Source organism: Triticum aestivum, chromosome 7B (genome assembly GCF_018294505.1).
Source record: "Triticum aestivum cultivar Chinese Spring chromosome 7B, IWGSC CS RefSeq v2.1, whole genome shotgun sequence".
NCBI lineage: Eukaryota > Viridiplantae > Streptophyta > Magnoliopsida > Poales > Poaceae > Triticum > Triticum aestivum.
This window is the reverse complement of record NC_057813.1, coordinates 697,676,290-697,692,346: the sequence shown is the minus strand read 5'-3', so window position 1 is coordinate 697,692,346 and position 16,057 is coordinate 697,676,290. Positions and strand designations below refer to the sequence as shown.

General features: G+C 41.8%; 1 pseudogene; it reads right to left on the bottom strand.

Moving 5' to 3' along the window:
* Positions 1 to 704: 704 nt before the first annotated feature.
* Positions 705 to 7,962, bottom strand: LOC123162174 (lysosomal Pro-X carboxypeptidase-like; annotated as a pseudogene).
* Between the last annotated feature and the right edge of the window lie 8,095 nt (positions 7,963 to 16,057).

Below are 16,057 nucleotides of genomic sequence, written 5' to 3'. Positions count from 1 at the left end.
AATACGCGGGTTTCCCCGTCGTGGTGCCCTACATCACAGAGAAGTAGTTGGCGGGAGGGACATTTCAGCCCGCACGCATTTTCCCCATCCTCTTCTGCTGCCGCCCGCCTTTGCTTCCACCCCTCCGCCGCCAGCGATTCCGCCAAATCTACGGGTAGAAACGCGCCGCGGGGCCGCCCACATCCTTCCACGCCGTCACGCTGCATCCCCCCCCCCCCCATCCGGCGAGAAGAGCACCCTCGTCGCTGCCCGGGATCACCCACCGCATGCTCCACCGGTTAGTGTGTATTTTATGATCTTTGCGAGCGAGCGTTGTAGTTCATTGACGCGATGGTGTGCATGTAGATGGATTTGAGCCCGTGCAAGAAGTTCTTGCTCACCCATTCATCCGATTCGAACGACTCGGATGTTGAGGCCATGCTTGCCAACTTGTCGCAGTCGTGGGCTCCAAGTGTGGCTTGTGTATCATGTCGTTTTATTTTCTGTTTCTTGTTGCATGGCCGGTTGTAATGTATGGTTTGCTTTATATATAAAACAGGGTGAAAGCCTTTTTCGGTGAAGAAAGAAATATCCTTACACTTTGCATGTAGCCATATTTACTTATTTATTTAGATAGAATGGTGCTTGCCCGACTTTATTAGATAATAAAGCTACCAAGCCATATTTATTTTCCATGACTGAAAGTCAATGGCGCTTTCTTACTGCTACATCTGTGCAATGTCCTTGTTATACTGATCTATCCATCCATGTATGATTCCAACTTCCTGTTTCCTTTGTTCTACAATCCAATCTGGATCATCCTTGGTTGCAGATCTCAAGTCCAACTGATGGGCCCCTGAACATCATCACAAGTAGCCACTCGTAAGTTCAGAATACTTTTGACCTTACATATTTTCTACAGCTTAAAGTTTACCTTTCTCCGTGACAAGAGCAATGATGGTGGATGATATGTTCTTGAGTACCCTGGTAGCAGTTCGGAAGGAAAACTATTACTATTGTTTACTATAGTAAAATTGCTACCTAAATGGTTGAAACTATCAACATGAATAGATTAACTCCTACCGCCTCCACTCCACGGGTGTCGCATCCCGTTGGAGAAGATGATGTTGCTCCCAAACCTCTCGAGAACCTTGTCAATTTTCTGTAGTGGGTTGTGCAATGCAGTACCAGTTGAGCACATGTCACCCAAAGAAATGCTGCTACTGACGGTCGTGTCCAAACACTAAAAATCTGAACAAAAACTTACATGGCCACCATATTCAGAAGTGATCCAGTGCATCCTTGGACGAACTCTGTAGCCCGCAAGGCAGCTCTCGGACATCTTCTCGTAACTGAAGCTGGATGGTCGGAACATGCTCTCGTTCGACACCGTCATTGGCATGACCATCTCTGTGCAGGCATGACCGTCATTGGCACCGACACATACATGAGAACTTCATGTGTTATCAGTAGTTCAGTACACCACATACACATGTATGTGAGTCAGGCTTGTACCTGCCAGCCCCATCCTTTGAAGCCATGAGGGTCATCGCCACCCTCCACCTGGAAGCATTTCTTGTCGCCTGTGTAATTGTAGTACAAGCTCGCCGCAGCGAAAGCCTTGTCGATGACGTCTGCTCCCGCAGGAAAAGAATCAATGATCTTGCACATCTGCAGAAATGTCAGGAGAATTACATGCATAGCAGAGGAGAAAAAAGAACAGGTCCTCTTTTTGCATGACTCGGTTTGGTAACTCTGAAACTCAAGTTACTCTCATTCATTTGATGTAATGCAGGCGAGAATAATAGTTGTAAATTAGGTTACAAGTGGCTAACCTCCTTGACTGGGTAAGCAGGCAGATTCATCAAGAAATTTGCTGGGGTTGGATAGTCCATCGTGGCTGTGTGGATGAACGCTGTCTGTAGCCAGCTGCTCAGCGAATAAATGAACTGCACGGTCCTAAGATTCAAAGGATAAAGCACGCCATGAACCAGTGTCATTTGTTGTCGATTTGCTCAAAGTATGAAATCCTTCATTAGTTCACCACTCCAGTTAACATGGCAAGATTAGATTTACATGTCCATCGATTTATCATTGAACTTAATGTACCTTGTTTGGGGCTGCATGTCATTTTTTTCATGTATTTCTTGCTACAAGGTTTGACTATTTGTTTACTTTACTTACACTTTACAGATAGAAAAGAACACTTGCAGTCTTAATCTCTTGTTTTTCTCTCTATATCAATAAGTTTTATTCCATGCAGCCGGTGTCCTATACAGTTATGAGTAAACTAAAAAAAATCATTTTCTCCCTTCATGAAAAGATTGAGTAATTGTGTTAAGCAAAGCTTACTTGCAGGCCCTGAAGGTTTTGCTGAGCTCCAAGAGCCCTTTATCGTTGGATTGGATCCCCTGTTATCTAGCACATCCCAGACTGCCTTGATGACACTGAAGCAATTCAGGCTCTCGGACTGCAAAATAGTTGGATGTTACAATCAGCTGACTAAACACGTGGGTTTCCATGGAAACTTGATCTGGGGAGAAGGACTAATCAAGCACCAGTCAGACAAAGATGTCACTAGCTAGGTACCTGTCATTCCATTTCCATGTTATATCCTATCCCTATGTTATTAGCAACAGATGCGTCATCATCATAATGCATCAATCTGCATATCTTTGGCCAAATGAGGACCTTACTCCCAACCACCTATTTATAGTCCTTCAGTGCTATTTATTTAGTTCACGTGCAGTCATGGTTCGAAAAAATAGTCTCTTGATGCGGTTGAGCATCGCAACCAAGCTAATCAACAACTGAATAGCCATGATGAACTCATAATCAAGACCTCACCTAGACATCTAGATCATTGGCTGGAAGGTAACATTCAATCAAATAAATTATGGAAAGTGCAAGGGCTAGCCGCCATCACCATTCACTAATTCATAATCCAGAACTGAAAACCAATATGATAGTATTGATAACACCAGAGGATGAGAGGAAGAGAGACATGCTACCGGACAACAAGTGACAAGTGCAATCAGTAGCAGTACTAATAATTTCCAGAGCCGACACCATCGATCATTTTGCAGAAGACGTTCATGTCGACCTGTCGTGCGTTCTCAAGACCAATAATTAGGCCAACTTATTTCTTTTTCTTGTTACTATGGAGTGGTAATTAATTATACTAGATGACACCCCGTGCATTGCCGCAGGAATTGGTTGCAATATATTTCCATGTGATTTTATTGTATCAATATGAGTATTTTAATTATAATATTGTATATCTTGATCGCATCATATGTGCACTCACTTACGAGTAGGGAATTCAGAAGAAGAAAAACCCCGCATAAATGTGGAGAAGAAAACTTGGTGCGAAGGACACATGCATGCAATTAATTTCTAGAACTTATTAGGATAATGAGGTAGCAATAGCATAGCTGCATGTTTTTTAAAATAGTTAGTGACAGCTAGTTATTTAGATATAGAAAATTACCTTGAAGTCCTCTGCACCACGGGGTGATGTCGTCGAAGTGCAGGATGGGTGCAGAGGACGCCATGGCTCCGATGGCAACATGGGGATACTTTAACCTGAACCATGAAGCCAACACTAGAAGCAACAGCCAAAGCCACAGACCATAAGACATCATTACTTTATTTTGTAATATCGACATGGCAACATTAGTGTATATTAGCTCATCTTGATCTCCACAAAACTACCAATCCCAGCACCCTGGCTCCATCAGTCATGTCTATTGACCATTCTTCCATTCTAACCTAGCCATCAGGGCAGATTCGACAAAGTTCCTGTCTTGCCATCTCCTTGGAGTGGCGAGGTTAGGTTTCTTGCCTCACATTCTTTACAACGACATATGGTGTCAAGCACTTCGGACCGATTCATGGGTTCAACAACAACGACTGCTGGTACTTAGGGACACATGCACGAAGACTTCCCAACTGTCATCGAAAAGGTCAGGCCGACACCGATAGAGGAAGAGCGACAGGAGCACGTGGACGGCTTGTTCTGCTGGCGGTAGTGGTCCGAGGACCTCAATGTTATTTTTACTATGTTGGGAGTGCTTTGTACTACTGGTGAAATTTATAATATATATGGACCCTTCTTCGCAAAATAATAAAGCTACTACAACTGCAACAACTCTCTTTTGTTTGAGAAACAACTTCACTTCTGTTTGGCTTACAGCAACCCCTGGCCACCACATTCCCAGCCTCCACACCCACTTAATACCGAAAAAGGTTTTTGCCCCACTTTATATATAAAGCAACGACCAGAGATACACATCCAGATGCAACAAGCCACCAACACACACACCACACTCACCCAAGGCAAGATACAAGGGTGTCGACGCACCGCTACACTACCCAATCAACCACCAAGCACTACAGATGAGCCAAAAAGAACCACTTGTAGCCAACGAGGACCTCCCGAGAACTAGCCACCGAGAAGAAATGAAGCCTTCACGAAGGGCATGACATCGGATTGTCGCCACCGCCCGACCCCGAAGATCAAGTTTTCACCCAGAGCAACATGAAGGAAAGGGAACACCACAACGGAGCCTTCATGAAGGAAACGATGCCCGCGGCCGCCGCCACTGTCGACCGGAAAAAACCAACATCCTACTCTATAAACCATGCAAGATGGATTGCATGCGAATCTACGAAATGGTCTTGCCAATGTTGCTTCGAAAGAATTGGCCGCTTTGTCTTTGTTATTCCAATGAATTCTCCCACCCATGTTGTCTACAACCTTCTCAATCATGAGTATGGGGATACGATCACACTGATCTCATATGGCTCTTCTGCGACCCTGACAAGATCAAGGTCTTCGGCTAGCTACTCTTTGTCGTGCATGTCTGGATACCAGAGGAAATCTATTCCACAAACATCTCCTCCACTGGCTCCGGCCCTTAGTGCACATTTGTACGACACCCACCACATCTTCATCAACTCTCTGAGCTCCATACGGATTTGGAGTCACCTCGACATCACCTCATGTGGTGTAGGATCTTTGGTGCTCCCCTACTCCGGCTCACCTAGATAAGGACATCTGGGCAGAAATCCTGTTGAGGCTGTTGTTTATATTTGAAACATTTGGGACTTCGGTAACAGCAAGGTTTTCAGAAACCATGATCTCCTTGGTGTGTAGTTACCATTATAAACATCTTTTGGACTTCAAACATTTGATCTCAGCGGTTTAAGGAGCCGGTTGGTAATGTTGTCGCATTGTCTTGGTGACACTGCCCCCCCTCCCTCTCTCTCTCTCTCTCTCTCTCTCTCTCTCTCTCTCTCTCTCTCTCCAAGCCCGGTGATTCCTAAAAACAAAACGAGCCGGGAGGCGGCAAGCCCTCCTAAAAATAATAATAAACTTAAGGAGATTCAGACTAATGCATGAACGGATATAATATAAGGAAACACGTTAGTGATAGACTTACTGCCGCCGTAAGAGCCGCTGAAGACGACGACGGGGGCGTCAACAATGGACATGTTCTGCTTAAGGCTCGTGATGAGGATGGCAAAGTCGGCGAGCGCCTGTGTGGACGTCAAGTAGCCCAGCATGTCAACTGACTTGTACGAGTCATTGCCAAACAGCTTTGACTCCCCGTAGAACCGATGCTGCACTCCGACACACAAATTTCAAACAAGTTGCAATTTGAACAAGTGAATATTGATAGTATTTAGTACCATTAATGAAGCTTAAGTACCAACTAGCGCAATGACCCATGCATTTGCATGGTTAGATTTGTCGCTCGTTGTTAAATGGTAATAGCATGTTTGTTTATTTCTTCTCAATCTGGTTCATTGGCCTTGAGAAATTAGACACCAAAAATTAACACCACATTATGATGCTTCTTTATCTTGAACAGGAGCTTTAAATAAGAAATGATCGAAACATAATATCGTTGGGCCTTTTTTCTTCCCTTTCTCGTCATTAGTGGTATTGCAGTTAGGTTCAATTAGGGATATGACATGCATCGACATGCTTCCACACATGCGCCTTACTCTAATTGCCTTTGTTCCATGCCTACTAATGTAATGTGTTCATATTTAACGATAATTGTGAAAACATTATCTGTATTATCTTCCTAGCTACCACCAACTCTTGCATGCCTTGTAGACATGAACTTTTCTTTGTATCGCTCCGTCAATTGTTATTTCAGACTTCTCTCTCTCTCTCATCGACCATGTCATGTAAGTATGTCATGTTTTTAGCGTGACCAAAATAACTTATTGCATGGTCCCTCCATAACAAATGCAAGGCACATATTTTTTCAATTTTAAACTATATAATCAATATTTCATTTGCAGTTAAGATAAAAATAATCAAATGATAAGTGAAGAAAAGAGATTTATATTACAAATCCAATTATATTAGTTTGATTTCTATAACATAATCCGCATGTTATTATCTTATATCTTATCAAGCCTGAAATTGGGCTAGTTAATGTCCTACTCCCTTCATTCCTAAATATAAGTCCTTTCAAAGATTTCAATATGAACAACATACGAAGTAAAATGAGCGAATCTACACTCTAAATATGTCTATATACATCCGTATATGTAGCGGAAATTCACTTTGGTTCATAGGTGTATTGCACCCATTGTCTAAATACATATTTTTAAAAATTCAAAAAATTCGAGAAAAAACCCCGTGTGTACATCCGGACATTATATGTTCACGCACAAAGTTTCGATGAAAAGGGACATTTTTTGTGGCTTGTGTAAAAAATACAATTTTCGGTGCTTGATTACAACTATTCATGAGACATTTTTTTTCCTTTTTATACATGCCACAAATTTTTTATATATATTTGCGAAATTTTGTGTGCTAACATAGAATGTCCGGATGTACACACGAAATTATTGTTCAGAATTTTTTAACATTTTGAAATGTGTTTTTATATATATTTCAGAATTCTACTGTTATTTACATCTATGAACCATGTGGAGTACGGATGGAAAAAATATTTAGTTGATACATGTGCTCTGATTTTTTTGCGGGAATTTTGATCTTGATCCAACTAACAGAAAATAATTGTATGTGTCTCGATCGATCTAGTCATATTCTTAGCGAGCACACGTGGCAATGAAATTCCAGTAAACCTAGCGAGCACACGTGAAGTAAAGCAACTTGGTTAATTGCCTGAGTGCTGACATCGGCAGTGATGTCATCAGGATTGCTCTCTTTGTTTCAATCGGACTGCACCCGACCCGGAGCGCCGACCCGTCACGAGTGGCTGTGATGCACATATATTATTATTATTAACATTCTTTTGATTTTGATCATTATAAATAGATTCTAATGTATAATCAAGGAACAGATTATTCAGTCTATATAGATGCATTTGTTGGCCCGTTTACCTCTTAATAGTATTATTATTAATATGCTTAATTAGATACAAAATGGTGTGCAACACGACAACCAAAATTTGGACCAAGGCGTGGCCACCGATGATATGATGATTAGCTGAAAGTACCATGAAGGATGTGGCAAAGAAGGGTACCTCGATGAAGACGATGAGAACCCCGAACTCTGGCGCGATGTCGAACATGAAGCCGGTGGTGGTGGCCAACCACTCGATGTCGGCCTCGCCACCCATGTACACGAACAGCGGCCCGACGGTGGGCTTCCGCTGCCAGAAGGTGTCGTTGAGGAGGTACTTCTGGGAGAAGATGTGAGAGGAGTTGGGCGTGAAGGTGAAGTGGTCCAGCTCCTGCGGGAAGTAGTGCGCCGTGTACGGCTTTGCCGCAGTGGCATACCCGCCGCTCGAGCTTGCAGCCCGCTGCCGCAGGGTAGAGATTCCTGCGGGGAAAGAGGGAGGCTGATGGGTGGGGCGCTTGGAGGGGCTCACTGCTGCTGCCGGTGCGGGCGTGAATGCCACAAGGAGGAGCAACAGCAGCGCCGGGATGGCGGCGACGAGGGAGGAGGCCGCCATTTCTGCCCGTCACTCCCTGCAGCTCGCCGGCGTCACTGCCCATGAGGTGTGGGATTTAAGAAGGCGCGGGTGTGCTAGAGCTCTCAGCCAGCCTGCATACAGCCCTGCACTGGTGTCCAAAAGTGTATGATTATCAAACCAGGTCCAAGAGATGGAGACAAACGGGGTTTGAGAAAGCAATAACATGCTAAATGATGCTTAACATTGAAGAAACCTGTCAAGGGGTAACACGACAAAACCGCAGCACTTCGAACAGACCGTATGCGTCGAACACCCGAACTGGCACTCGAGGAAACAGTAACAGCAGTCAAAACATCACCTCAGTGGCTCAGCTAAACCCAGCAACTCAATCAGTCACAGCAGTCAAAAATTTGCTTATGGTTACAGACAGCAGCATGCAATACTCGTTCTCTGTCGCATGTAAGAACAAAAAATGCTGCAGCTGGTAATTTGCTTTTGCTGGGAGAAAACAATGCTGGTATGACAACCATTTAAAAACAAGCCAGCAAGTCTACCTTGGTATAACAGAGTGCAACCACCCTAGAACCCAACTTAGGAGAAGCTAAAATATGTTCCACACGCAGCTATATCTACAAGATCACAGCTATATCTACAAGATCAACATGAAACATGGTTGGGAGACCCTTTCTCTTTCGGCACCAAACCAAATGGATGAGGTCACTGATGAACCAAGCGACAATATTGTAAGCATCTCTTGAGAGCAGCAAAATGATCAGAAACAAATAAAAAACAAGTAGACATAGGAGAGAAGAAAAAGATCAAATGACCAAACAACATGTCCTGCCTGCATTCTAGTTGAAATGTAAAGTGCCAAAATTACTGTCAAGCAAAACCAAATAGTGCCTCAAAATTAGGAGGAACCAGAAATCTTGTGCAATAGCAATACAATACAAACAAAATATTTTGCATTAAACAGAGAGCATTGTTTAGCATACAGAACCCGTAAAAATTCATGGTCACCAATAGCTTGCAAAATTATGTGGCAAGGGAGGATATTGGGCTATGTAATCCTCCTGATGCCTACTGACCTCGATCTAACCTCAAGTAGAAAGGAAACTCTACAATCTAGATGAAATTGCACACATCATCACAGTTGAAAGGAAGAGACTGCTCATATACACAAACTATTAGTACAAGGGCTTCTCAAGCTTGCTCAGCAAGACTGCATTCATGAAGAGACACAATCGTACCGGTATACAAACTCATGGGAAATTCAAGAAAACTAAAAACACTCTGTAAAACAAATTTGTTTGATATTGAAAAATTTCACTGAACATTATCATTTTGATACATAGCCAATCGAGGGCTCACATATCAAAATTACTGACCAAGCACACAAGCTTTGATTCACAGCATTTAATGTGCACATGCACTCTCAGTTGCATCCCAAAGGTATATGACAAGCATGTTGCACTGATTATCTGATTAACCATACGAATTACAGCAGCACCAACACTGGCTTATGACTTGAACTTGCTTCTGCGGAGAAGGGCTGTGATATAGAAGCTTGCTCTAAGGCATGCTTATTAAAATACAGTACATGATAGAGCATCATTAGAACACAGCAGATTTGGAGTATTTTGCTGTGCATGTGTGCAACCACAAAATATAGTATGCCGGGGGCCACAGCAATCCATTTAAGTTGAAAACTGCATATGTAGCATCAAAGTACAATTTTTTCTTGGCTAATACTTGATGTACTATAGTGCAGACAGATGCAAGAACCAGAAAAAAAAGGCAAGAACAACTTGCGCAATAAAGGTATGAGGGAAGAAATATGTACACAGGACAGCTATAAACACAGTTGCATAAATAAGCGACACCTTCAAATACAGATAAAAAAAGAGAAACAGTGTAGCACATTATGCTGAAAGAGCACTAGAATTGCATTTGAGGGGGCTCAGATTTGCCTTTGCTCGATCATATAACCTACCTCATCATCTATTGTCACCAGATCAACCCGTTTATAGTGTGGAGCTGCCCTGGTTATCACTCATCAAGATGACCTTCCAAGGACAGCCACCAAAAATATAGCAAATCTGTTAAAGTTGCTCTTAGTACTCCCTCCGTTCCATAATTCTTGTCATGGTTGAAACGGCTCCAAGAGACGAGGGAGGATCCAGCTGAATACGCACAGCTTACTCGATTGCTCAAGAGCATGCTTATATCAGCATTGGTCAATCATCATTGCCCCAAATCAGAATTCTATTTCAAAAAACATATAGAAGACAAAATACCTTCCTGGACCATGTTTTGTCAACTAAAAAACTTCTGGCGGTGACCAAATGGTAGCGCATTTTGATTATTCAAACAGTTACTATGTCTAATGGACAAAGGTCTCTGTTATAAGCATGCCAGGAAGAGTGCAAAGCAAAGCGATGCAAAACTATATATAAAAAGAAGGCAGCAACAACATAGAATTACCCCAAAGGCTTGCTTAGCAAGGAAAAGAAAGTTAAGAAGCTAACAAAACAAACATCCTTCGCAGTTAGGAGGATCCAGAATCTTGTGGAACATCATCAATAGCAATGCCTACATGCAAAATTGTCTGATGACTGGTGGACCAACCAAGAATATGCTATCTACTGAGAGCAGCAAAATGATCATGGATTACAACACTGAAGAAGCAACCGAGAAGAAGTTATCTCCTGAAAGCAAGAAAATCCCAAACAGTAAAGAACAAGTACAACTAAAAGAAGAGAAAAATCGAATGACCATCCAAGGACAGAGCCACTAAAATAAGCACATGATCAAAATGGCTCAAAGAAACGAGGGGGGATCCAACTTAATACCCGCAAGTGCCTCGACTGCTCGAGAGCATGCTTATATCAGCCATAATTAATCATCATAGCCCCACGCCAGCTAAGAGCAACTCTAGCAGACATGCCAAAATGGAAAGTCCATTCAGCACGGCACAGTTCAGCAACCAGACACTGAGGTTAATCATAAAGCCATGCACCATACACAAACAAGAAGTGTGACAGCTTAGGGCCTCTTTGATCAAAGGAAGTTCATAGGAACTTTGCAGTAGAGAGAGAGGAGCTTGCACCAGCACCAGCATCACCACCACCAGCAGCAGCAAGTTTGAGGCCCTCTTTGATTCAAAGGAATTTTGGATGATTCTATCACATATTCCTTCATATTCCCACATTTCTAGAATCCTGTGAACCAAAGAGTACCAAGGTGATTGAGACAGCGACCAAGATAATGATGCTGACGAGGTTCCAATATTTATTGGCAAAGCTAAGCCACTGACAGTGGTGGTCGCCAAATTACTTGCAAAGGTTGTGGCAGTGCCATCACTGGCTGGGTCCGTCCCTACCCACTAAGATTTCCCAGCATCCAACAGAGGCAGCCCCCATAGAGGTGGGATCTGGAACCAGCGACCAACCAAACACTTGCACAACTCCACCTTCACCAAAACGCCGAGACTCGCACATGTAGAACACATAAGCACCTCCTTATAAATGGACGCGCTCACATCGCACAGCGAGCGAGGGGGAGGAAGTGGGGTGGGTTACCAAATCGAAACATGGAAGAAATGAAGTGGACATGGCGGCGGCTCAGATCTACAGCTTGATGTCGTCAGAACCCACAATAGGAAATTATGCCAGTCCCCCGCCCCGCGGTCCCCACGACCCCCACCGTCGCACTTGACGCCGACGATGCCGCAGCAGCTGCCCAGCGCAAGGGCCGCCGTGCTGGCGGCTTTGCGGCACGGAGCAGAAGGGTGAGCTGGCCCCGCGAGGCAAAGATCCGACGTTGCCGCCGTTCAGAGGGACAGGTCGCCGACAAGGGCCGGGCCTCCTCATCGCCACCGTTTTTTGAGTGGTCGGGCCTCCTCATCGCCACCATTTTCCAAGTGGCCACAGTGGTCTCACACTTAAAACTAATGATTAGTGAGCATGTGAGAGAGTGCGACGGCGAGGGTTTTGTCGAGCGGTACCATGCGTGCCTTCTCCACCTTTTTTTGAGACAGCGTGCCTTCTCCACTTTTTTTTGAGACAGCGTGCCTTCTCCACATGTCAAGTGCAGAGCGCGCGTTGCTATGTCTAAATGGACAAAGGTCATCATCGTTATAAGCTTGCCAAGAAGAGTGCAAGACAAAGCGATGCAAAAAATATATGTATAAAGAAGGCAGCACCAGAACAACATAACCTAGAAGACTTAGCAAGGAAACAAGTTAAGACACTAACAAAACACACATCCTTTGAAGTTCAGCTACGTTTAGTCTGGTGGATGATTCAAAAAAATGTAGTGGCCACAGACAGAATTGGGGAAAGCTTCAGACCAAACTAAAGAAAACAAAAGAAAATGACCGCTCAATGACTCAGATTAACCTAGCAACTTAATCAAAGCAGTTGAAAAATTGCTTATGGCTACAGACAGTAACATGTGACATTCTGCCTCGGTCACTCTTTACATGAAAAGTCCAGCATTCTCTCCAAAACAATCCAGTTGCATTATTATTTGTAGCATGTAAGAACAAATAGCTGCAACTGGTAACTTGCGGAAAAATAGAAGTAATAGTATGACAACTGATTAAAACAAGCCATTCAACCGATAATTTGTTGGGAGCAAGTCTTCTTAACATAACAAAGTGCAACTTACTCTTAACCCGATTAAATTAAGGAGCAACGGCGAACAAAAAAAGGTCAAGCAAAACTTATGCAATGAAGGTATAGAGAAGAAATCTTTACACAAGACAGATATAAACAATGGAGCTTATTGCATAGTGGGCTCAGATTCGCCTTTGCTCAATCATATAACCTACCCACATCATCTGCTATAATCAGATCAACCAGTTTATACTGTGGAGCTGCCCTGGTTGTCACTCAAGAAGAATGACCATCCAAGGATAGAGCCATCAGTATCACATGATCAAAAAGGATTCTAGTACTAGTAGAAAAGGGGGCAATGGTCCAGGCCAGGTCAGCCCATTAGTCCCGGTTCAATCCAGAACCGGGACCAATGGGGGCATTGGACCCGGTTCGTTAGCCCCGGGGGCCGGCCGGGCCACGTGGGCCATTGGTCCCGGTTCGTCTGGATCTATTGGTTCCGGTTGGTGGGACGAACCAGGACCAGTGCGCCTCGCTCCTGGGCCACCACCATTGGTCCCGGTTGGTGGCTCGAACCGGGACCAAAGGCTTCCCATTAGTCCCGGTTCATACCACCAACCGGGACTAAAGTGTTGGTCCTCGTTGCGGCGAGAGTTTAGTCCCACCTCGCCAACCGAAAGGGGCTCACACCGGTTTATAAGCCCCTCCCTCTCTGCCTTGTTGAGCTGCTCTCAAAGTGAAAATAGATGCCCTTATACAGGAAATTTGACCTAAATTCATATTAAATTTCTCTGAAGTTAGTAGAAATTTATTATGAATTTAGGTATAATTTTCTCTATAAGCGCATCTATGCTCATTTCTGAGTAGTTTTTTATATAGTTTTTTTTTCTTTTCTGCTATATTTATTTTTTTCTTTCTATTTCTAAGTTGTAATAAGTCATTAAAAATAAGCATCTATGCTCATTTTTTGTTAAGTTAATCACCACTATTTTTTCTTCTATTTATTTCTGAATTGTAATAAGTCATTAAAAATAAGCATCTATGCTCATTTTTTAATTAAGTTAATCACAACTATTTTTTCTTCTATTTATTTCTGAATTGTAATAAGTCATTAAAAATAAGCATCTAAGCTCATTTTTTTAGTAAAGTTAATCACAACTATTTTTGCATCTATGCTCATTTCTGAGTAGTTTTTTATATAGTTTTTTTCTTTTCTGCTATATTTATTTTTTTCATTTTATTTCTGAGTTGTATTAAGTCATTAAAAATAAGCATCTATGCTCATTTTTTAGTTAAGTTAATCACAACTATTTTTTCTTCTATTTATTTCTGAATTGTAATAAGTCATTAAAAATAAGCATCTATGCTCATTTTTTAGTTAAGTTAATCACAACTATTTTTTCTTCTATTTATTTCTGAATTGTAATAAGTCATTAAAAATAGGCATCTAAGCTTATTTTTTTAGTAAAGTTAATCACAACTATTTTTGCATCTATGCTCATTTCTGAGTAGTTTTTTATATAGTTTTTTTCTTTTCTGCTATATTTATTTTTTTCATTTTATTTCTGAGTTGTATTAAGTCATTAAAAATAAGCATCTATGCTCATTTTTTAGTTAAGTTAATCACAACTATTTTTTCTTCTATTTATTTCTGAATTGTAATAAGTCATTAAAAATAAGCATCTATGCTCATTTTTTAGTTAAGTTAATCACAACTATTTTTTCTTCTATTTATTTCTGAATTGTAATAAGTCATTAAAAATAGGCATCTAAGCTTATTTTTTTAGTAAAGTTAATCACAACTATTTTTGCTTCTATTTATTTTTGAGTAGTTTTTATATAGTTTTTTTTTCTTTTCTGCTATATTTATTTTTTCTTTTTATTTCTGAGTTGTAATAAATCATTAAAAATAAGCATCTATGCTCATTTTTTAGTTAAGTTAATCACAACTATTAAAAATAAGTCATTAAAAATAAAAAAGAGGTGCAATGCTCGTTAATTTGCTTCAAGCCTTTCGGAATAGTGTCAACTGCACTGCACATAGCTCTGTGCAGTCTACCCTATTCCTCAAGGCTTGAAGCTAACCAACGTGCAGGTGAGAATTGAGCCTCTTCTTCATCGTCTCTGCACTCTGGGCTTATAAACAGCTGCGAGTGCCTCTCCCTTGGCGAGGTGGGACTAAAAAAACAGCTGCAGAAAGAATTCACTAAAAAATAGTTGCAGAAAATAAAAAATTAGACGAATCCATTGGTACCGGTTGGTGGCGCCAACCGGTACCAATGCCCCTCTTTGGTACCAGGGCATTGGTACCGGTTGGCGCCACCAACCGGTACCAATGCCCGCCTTTTGTCCCGGTTGGATCCACCAACCGGGACCAAAGGTCCTCGTTTCCCGCCCTTTGGGCTACCGAAAAGAGGCCTTTGGTCCCGGTTGGTGGTTCCAACCGGGACAAAAGGCGGGCATTGGTACCGGTTTGACGTACGAACCGGGACCAAAGCCTTTGCTATATAAGTAGCACTGCCGCCCCGCCCCGAGTTCGATCTCTCCCGACGCCGAGCGCCGTCCCCTACCGCCACCTCGCCGTCGCCGCCCCGCCCCGCTGTCATCGCCGCCCCGCCCCGACGCCGTCCCCCGCCGCCCGGACGCGCGCCGTCGCCGCCCCGCCCGCTGCCATCGCCGCCCGCCCTGCCGCCCTGACGCCGTCGCCGCCCCGCCCCGACATCGCCGCCCGCCCTGCTGCACCTCGCCGTCGCCGTCGCCGCCGTGACATGTTTTTTAGATTTTTTTTAGATTTTTTTGTTAGTTCATAGATTTTTTTGTTAGATTAGATGTGGTGTAATTTAGATATGTAGTTCATATAGTGTAATTTAGATTGTGTAATTCATTTGTTCATATTATGTTAGATTTTTTTTTGTTAGTACATTTTTTTGTTAGATTTTGTTTAGATTTTTTTGTTAGTTCATAGATTTATTTGTTAGATTAGATGTGATGTAATTTAGATATGTAGTTCATATTGTGTAATTTAGATTGTGTAATTAATTTGTTCATATTATGTTAGATTTTTTTTTCTGTTAGTAGATTTTTTTGTTAGATTTTGTTTAGATTTTTTTTGTTAGTTCATAGATTTATTTGTTAGATTAGATGTGGTATAATTTAGATATGTAGTTCATATTGTGTAATTTAGATTGTGTAATTAATTTGTTCATATTATGTTAGATTTTTTTTTCTGTTAGTAGATTTTTTTGTTAGATTTTGTTATATTTTTTTATGATTTTTGTTAGATTAGTTAGAAAAATGAAACTACTTTATTTTTAGAAAAAAACTAGTTAGAAAAATAGTAGTTAGAAAAATGAAAAAAATAAGAAGAGAAAGTGTTTAATATAATTAGTTAGAAAAATACTAGTTAGAAAAATGAAACTACTTTATTTTTAGAAAAAAAACTAGTTAGAAAAATACTAGTTAGAAAAATGAAAAAAATAAGAAGAGAAAGTGTTTAATATAATTAATTAGAAAAATACTAGTTTATTTTTAGTAAGTACTACTTTATTTTAT